Source organism: Thamnophis elegans, chromosome 1, assembly GCF_009769535.1.
Source record: "Thamnophis elegans isolate rThaEle1 chromosome 1, rThaEle1.pri, whole genome shotgun sequence".
NCBI classification, from domain to species: Eukaryota; Metazoa; Chordata; class Lepidosauria; order Squamata; family Colubridae; genus Thamnophis; species Thamnophis elegans.
This window is the reverse complement of record NC_045541.1, coordinates 17,343,390-17,350,166: the sequence shown is the minus strand read 5'-3', so window position 1 is coordinate 17,350,166 and position 6,777 is coordinate 17,343,390. Positions and strand designations below refer to the sequence as shown.

The 6,777-nt window shown below is 38.3% G+C and overlaps 1 pseudogene; it reads left to right on the top strand.

The window, feature by feature from the left end:
* Positions 1-1,452: 1,452 nt before the first annotated feature.
* LOC116521902 lies at positions 1,453-2,556 on the top strand (annotated as a pseudogene).
* The last annotated feature ends 4,221 nt before the right edge of the window (positions 2,557-6,777 follow it).

Below are 6,777 nucleotides of genomic sequence, written 5' to 3'. Positions count from 1 at the left end.
TTAAAAAAGCCTCTAAAAAAGTGCCCCCTACAGGAGGAAAACCTAAATTTTCTGAATCCTGGTGCAACTGTGTGTGTGTGTGTGTGTGTGTGTGTGTTTGAGAGAGGGGGAGAGAGGGAGAAAGGGAGGAAGGAGGGGAAGGGAGAAGAAAAAGAAAGAAGGAAACTTATTTAGCAAAGGAGAAAAACAAATGCTGTTGCTTTAAATCGGAACTGAGCATGCCTGGCTGTGGAATTCTGGGAGCTGAAGTCCACAAGTCTAAAAAAATTGCTGCCTCACCAGCCATAAAACTCACCACACGTCACTGGGTACAAAAGTAATTGGTTGCCAAAGCTATCAAAACTCCACAAGCAGGTATGACAAGTGTCACACCAAATTTACATATGTAATCATAAACTTGTCAAATATTGCATGGTAAGCTCATAGGTGGAACATATAGGCTCCAACTACAGAGCAAGCTGAACCCTGGAATTTGTGCCAATGCCCATACAGCAGAATCATGGGCAGTTCTTAGGGACACCATTACCAAATATTTAAAGGCTATAACTTAGCTAGCTTCAGATTACCTATAGATGACTTGCTAAGTTCCAAAGACCCATCTTATTCAGGCTATCTCTGTTTTTTTTTTTTTTTAATATATGTGTCTGCTTAAAATGTGACAAATAAATTAGAACAGCAGCCATACTGTTTGACATTGGATCACGGATCTAACCTCTATGGCAGGGCTGTCAAACTCACGGCCCACAGGCCATTTGTGTCACGCGCTGGCCACACCCAATAATCACCTCATGTTAGGTCTGCCCTTTTTCAAATCCACCATCTGGTATTCATTTTGTCTGTAAGACAAACATACTGATGAAAATGTATCCTGTGGCAGTCCAAATCCTGACACAGGTTGTAGACTGTGGAAAGAAGCCGTTCTATTACTCTCTTTAAAACTTCTATTGGCTTGGAAAATTCTGTGTTTTTCCCATTCAAAGGCCATATTTTCATATCAAAGTAGAGAAAATTAATGTTATATCATGTCTAAATATTTATGAAATTAGAACCATCTAATTCGAATAAGTTTTTAATCATTGGATCATTTAGATCAGTAATTCTTAACCTGGGCGATATCGCCCCCCAGGGAGCGATTTCGTTTTTCAGGGAGGCGATGGAACGAAAAGGGCGATGCGGGGGCAAAGGAATGGAAGGGGGGTGATATGGGGCGATGGAGCAATAAGTTTTGGGGACACTTTTGAGACTTTTTTCGTAAAGGGAACTGCTGTATATCTGTCGTACAAAAACATCAGATTGCTCGCTATTAGTGAATTGAACTGTGTTTTAAAATGTTCCTCCAGCTGGCTTCAGTTCAGAATGCTGTACATATGTGAATACGCATCACTCATCTTCATGCGCATTGCACAGCAGCCTCTATCACTCTATCCTTACAGTGGTCCGCCATTGGCCAGAATGGGCAGTGATGGAGGAGTGAGCACTTCTTTCGAAACATCGCATGCTGAGTGGCTGTCCCCTGTGATGTCAGCTGTAATGTCAACGTAACTGTTGAAACTAGGTTTATTGACATCCACATATGTTTTATAGTGTTCCAGTGCAGTTGAAAATTTAATTTGCAGTTAGTGCCTTTCATTTCGAAGACCTCTCAACTTGGCCAAGAAGAGAAAATGTCACCAATATTTGACAGAATACCTAAAATTGTTATTCATTCCATCTCCTTCCAAACTCCTTCTATTCTATCTTCTTTGTGAGAAAACATTTTCAAATGAAGCGATGAAGCCTTCCCGACTGAAAGATTATTTGGTAAGAATTTATTCGGATAAAGCTGACAAACCAGTATCATTTTTCCAATTCTTAAAGGCCAAGTTTGAGGGTCGCAGCACTGTTGATAAGTTATTTGGAAAATCGTCACTCAACACCGACAAGGCGCTTATTTGTTCCTATGAAGTATCTTTGTTGATAGCAAAATGTGGCAAACCTCACACTATCAGACAAATGCTGATTTTACCAGCAGTGAAACAGATTGTTGCCACCATGTTGGGGCCCAGAGCAAGCACTGTCACGCAATCGATTCTTTGAGCAATAACACCATATCAAAAATAATTGATGAAATGGCTACTGATGTGGAAGAAAGGCTTATTGACACCTTGAAAACTACAGAATTAGTGATGCAGATTGATGAGTCAACGATTCGTGAAAATGAAGCCTTGTTATTGGCTTATGTCCGTTTCATCAATGGAAATGAAGAAATCGGTGAAGAACTGTTATTTGCTTGAAATTTAGCCACCAACACAAAAGGTTCTTTGATATTTAAAAAGGTTGAAGAGTTTTTTAATGAGAAAAACATCCCTTTGACAAATGGCATGTGCAACCGACGGAGCTGCGTCCATGGTTGGATGATATCGTGGATTTCAAGCTCATCTAAAATCGGTTGTACCTGGATTTATGACTGTCCATTGTGTCATTCATAGACAGCACCTTGTCTCCAAAAATTTGAGTGGCTGTTTGCACGAGTCTATACATTACATCATTAACGCTGTGAATAAAATTAAGTTTTAAGAGCTTTGTGAAGAAAATGACGAGGAGTTTGAACATCTCCTTTTGCACACCGAAGTAAGGTGGCTTTCAAAAGGAAAGTGTTTGCGGCGATTCCATGAACCTTTTGACACAGTTGTCGAATTTCTTGAATCCATTGATCCAAGTCTAAGCAGTTCTCTTAAACTTTGATGTCTGGATGTAGCTTATCTCACTGATGTTTTTGACAAGCTGAATGAAGTGGACGTAAAGCTGCAAGGAGATAAAATCAATTTTCTTAAGGCCAAAGGAGTAATCTGCTCATTTATTTCCAAATTGGACCTCCTTGCAAGCAATATGAGTTGCCAGGAGCTGTATCAGTTTCCAAGCCTCGGTAATGAACGTCAACTCCAAGCAGAAGATTTGGACATTTTTTGCTCCCTCTTGAAGCAACTAAAAGAAGATATGGAAACCAGATTCTATGACCTGATAAATCTAGAAGTGCCCACGTGGGTGCTAAATCCTTTCACAGCAGACTTTGCACAACTTCATCCCAAACTGCAAGAGCCACTGACAGATCTGAAATACAACTGTGAAGCCCAATCACATTTTCGAAGTTACGGCTGCGAAACTTTTTGGGTGAAAATGAGGAACACTTACCCAATATTGTGGGAGGAAGTTAAATTGCTTCTTTTAGCCTTTCCTTCCACTTACTTAGTGGAGAGGGGCTTCAGCACCGTCCAATAGATCCTTTCTAAGTCAGGGAACATGTTGAAGATCACTGAGCGCGGCGATTTAAGAATGAGATTAACAAAAATGGTTCCAGACATCAAGAAATTGGCATCAGCTCACCAAGCACAAGGCAGCCATTGATGGTTTTTTTTTTTTTGCTTTTTATATATATACATTTTCTTCATTAATAATTATCTCAGCTCTTATCGTTGTATTTGCTTGCATTGGATTTCACGTTCCAGTTTGAGTTTTCAGCTTCGTTTTTGAATTCTTGTGCTCTGTAAAACATTTCGTGTGTATCTTTGTATTGTACATTTTTAGCGTGCACTCCAGTTAGATATTATATTTTCTCAGTTTTATGGTTTCTATTTTTTTTTGTGCTCTTCATGTAAACTTTGTGTGTGTGTGTGTGTGTGTGTGTGTGTGTGTGTATACACACACATATACATATACATATACATATATATCTTTCTTCAGTTTAAGGCATTAAATTTGTCGCTCTGATTTTTGTTGCTTTCCTTCTGTAAAAAAAAATTTGTGTTTTTTTAACCCTTTTTACAGTGTGCATGAATATATATTTTCCTTGAATCTTAATTTAGCTTCAGAGTTTTTGTCGTGAGACTCTTAGTTCCTGCATTGCAGTTTTTTTTAATGCCCTGTTTATATCTCTTTTTGCTTCTTAACATTCACTTGTAATTAAATCATTAAATGTTACTGTTTTTTCAGGCATTTCATTTTCTTGCAATTGAATTTTGTTTTCAGTTGTCATTGCATTTAAGTGTCTTGAATAAATAAGATAATAATGAAATACATGTATCACAAAGTTTGGGAGTAAAGTGATGGGTAGCATCAGAATTTTTCACACAGTTAAGATATGGGAAAAAGACTTGAACTAAATTATTTGCATCGATATGTCCTGATGACAATTTTAAAGAAAACAAAAAATGTGTTTGCATAAATTGAAGAATTATTTCCCTGTGTTGTGATTGAGAGGTTATGTTGGGGGAGGGGTGATGATAGCTTCTTTAATGGCTCAAGGGGGCAATTCTTTCAAAAAGGTTAAGAACGATTGATTTAGATCAACTGAATTCAAGAAGGCAAAAATTAAAATGCTTAAAATGTGACAAATAAATTAGAACAGCAGCCATACTGTTTGACATTATATCACTGATTTAACCTCTATGGCAGGCCTGTCAAACTCGCGGCCCAAAGGCCAGATGTATCATATGCTGGCCACACCCACTCCCGGTTTAGTGAAGGAGAAAAAGTCCCAATACGTCACGTAACGCTGCTGTGATGACTCGAGCTTGACACCCCTGCTCTATAGAGCTTGATAGTTTGGTAGTTTCAATGAACGGATGATCAACATACTGCATCTCAAAAACTAAGACCAACAGAGTGCAGAATGTAAAGAGACAAAAAACTAAAGCTTTAGGTTTAACAACATAACTTTGCATTGACACAGTCTCCTTTAGGAGAAACATTTATTTAAACAGAACAATTTTATTTCCCTAAAACCCAGGAAAGGATGTTATACCATTTTTTTGGTACAGGACTACAATAATTCTTAGTATTAAACTTCCAAAGTAGGAAACTGGGGAAGAAGGGAGGGAGGGCGAAGAACTTTACGGAGCTACTTGATAAAGATTTATATCATTCTGTTAATCACTCGTAACATTATTATTTTCCAACAGTGAATTAAAAAGCCATCCAGGTTGTAATTGGTAGCTCTCTGAGTTTGGTACTCTTTGTTTTGTTTTCTTTTTAATTCTACTCCTAATTATTCCAAAATTTATTAGTCCATAAATTCCATACTGATGAAAGCCTACAGAAGTAATCAGTAAGAAAAGTGCTTTTAAATTCACTCAGGGTTTTACATATAAAACAGTTGGGAAGGGAGCTAAGCAGTGAACTGTGGAAAACATACCACAGAGACATAAATGTGAAAAAGAGGATAACAACAGACGATGTGCCCATAAATATGAAATTAACCAAAAAAAAAAATGGCTTTAAAGGAGATTATTCAAAAGAGTTGATTTTAATACTAAATGCCCACCACAGCACATATTCAGGGGTGTAATAGCAGAGGACATTGTGTGCGGTTTCAGCTAAGTAGCTATATTAAGTTTCAATTTAGTACATTCACTTGCAAGGGATTTTTTTTTTCTTGTGATCCAGTTATAGTTCATTTAACATGATGCCCTGGAGAGGTTTATCTTATAATTTTTGCCATATTTGATAAATAAAGAGATTGTATTGCTTTGAATTGCCTTTTATTGTATTTCCATCTGATTGGCTTCTTCCCAGTATTTCATAATGTACACTGGAAAAAAATGAAATCCCTGAATAGCTCCAGATGGTATCATCGTTGCCAACTTGGTTTCTAAGTGAAATATGCAAGAATGTTTAACATTAACTTCTCCAGAGAGGTGCAGAAGATCCAGAACACTTTATATGCAGTCTGGAGGGAGAGGGTGTACTTTTGTAAAAATGTTTTCAAATTGTTGAATATGTTGTGCAACTCCATAAGTTTCATTAGGAGAAACCTCTTTACTCAGGACCTCCAAAATGGGTCTATCCCAATTTGTCACGGCCAACTCACTACAGCCAATTGGCCAATTCACCCTGGGACAATTCACTGTTGGGGCAAGAGGTACACTAATATAAAAGAAATGGTGGAATAGAATCATTTAAAAAAGGATGTAAAATGAGGGACAGAATGAAATGTGAATGGCAAAAATTAAAATAATGTTATATTTATTTTAAATGATTAAATGATTGAATTGCTAAATTGCCCTCCGATGAGTTGTCCTACAGCAAGTTGGTTCTGAAGAGTTGTCCTGCAACAAGTTGGCCATGGCTAGTTGGCTGCGGCAAGTTGTCCCATTTCAATCCAAATTTGTGTATGTAATATTTTAATAACCCAGACCTTTCTTGCCTCCAACCTTTTCTCAGTATCAGGATCCTCAAATGCTCCAGAATATAAGTGAGACGCTCAAGGAAACAGAAAGAGGATAACCAATCAAATGACAAATGATATATATAGTCTGCTGATACATAGAGTTCGAATTTAACCAACATATTCTGTTCCTTGTAGGCACTATCAACATGGCTGTAAACCATCCAAAGAAGCTTAGACAAAAATCCTGAAAACTGGTTTGTGACAGATCAGGCTTGATAAGATCGCACAGGGCGGGCCTTCTCCGGGTGCTGTCGGCCACACAATGCCGTCTGGTGGCTCCCCGGGGGAGAGCCTTCTCTGTTGCTGCCCTGGCCCTTTGGAACGATCTACCCCCTGAGATCTGGACCCTCCCCACTCTCCTGGCCTTCCGTAAGTCTGTTAAGACTTGGCTGTTCCGGCAGGCCTGGGGCTGTTGATCTTGACTGAGCTTCAGCCCCATTACAACTGAGTGTATGTTTTGCTTTTGTTTTTAAGTCGTTTCGTCTCGTGTTTTTAATCTAATCTTTTTAAATATTTTGTATTGCTTTTATGTAAGCCACCCGGAGTCCTTCGGGATAGGGCGGCATACAAAT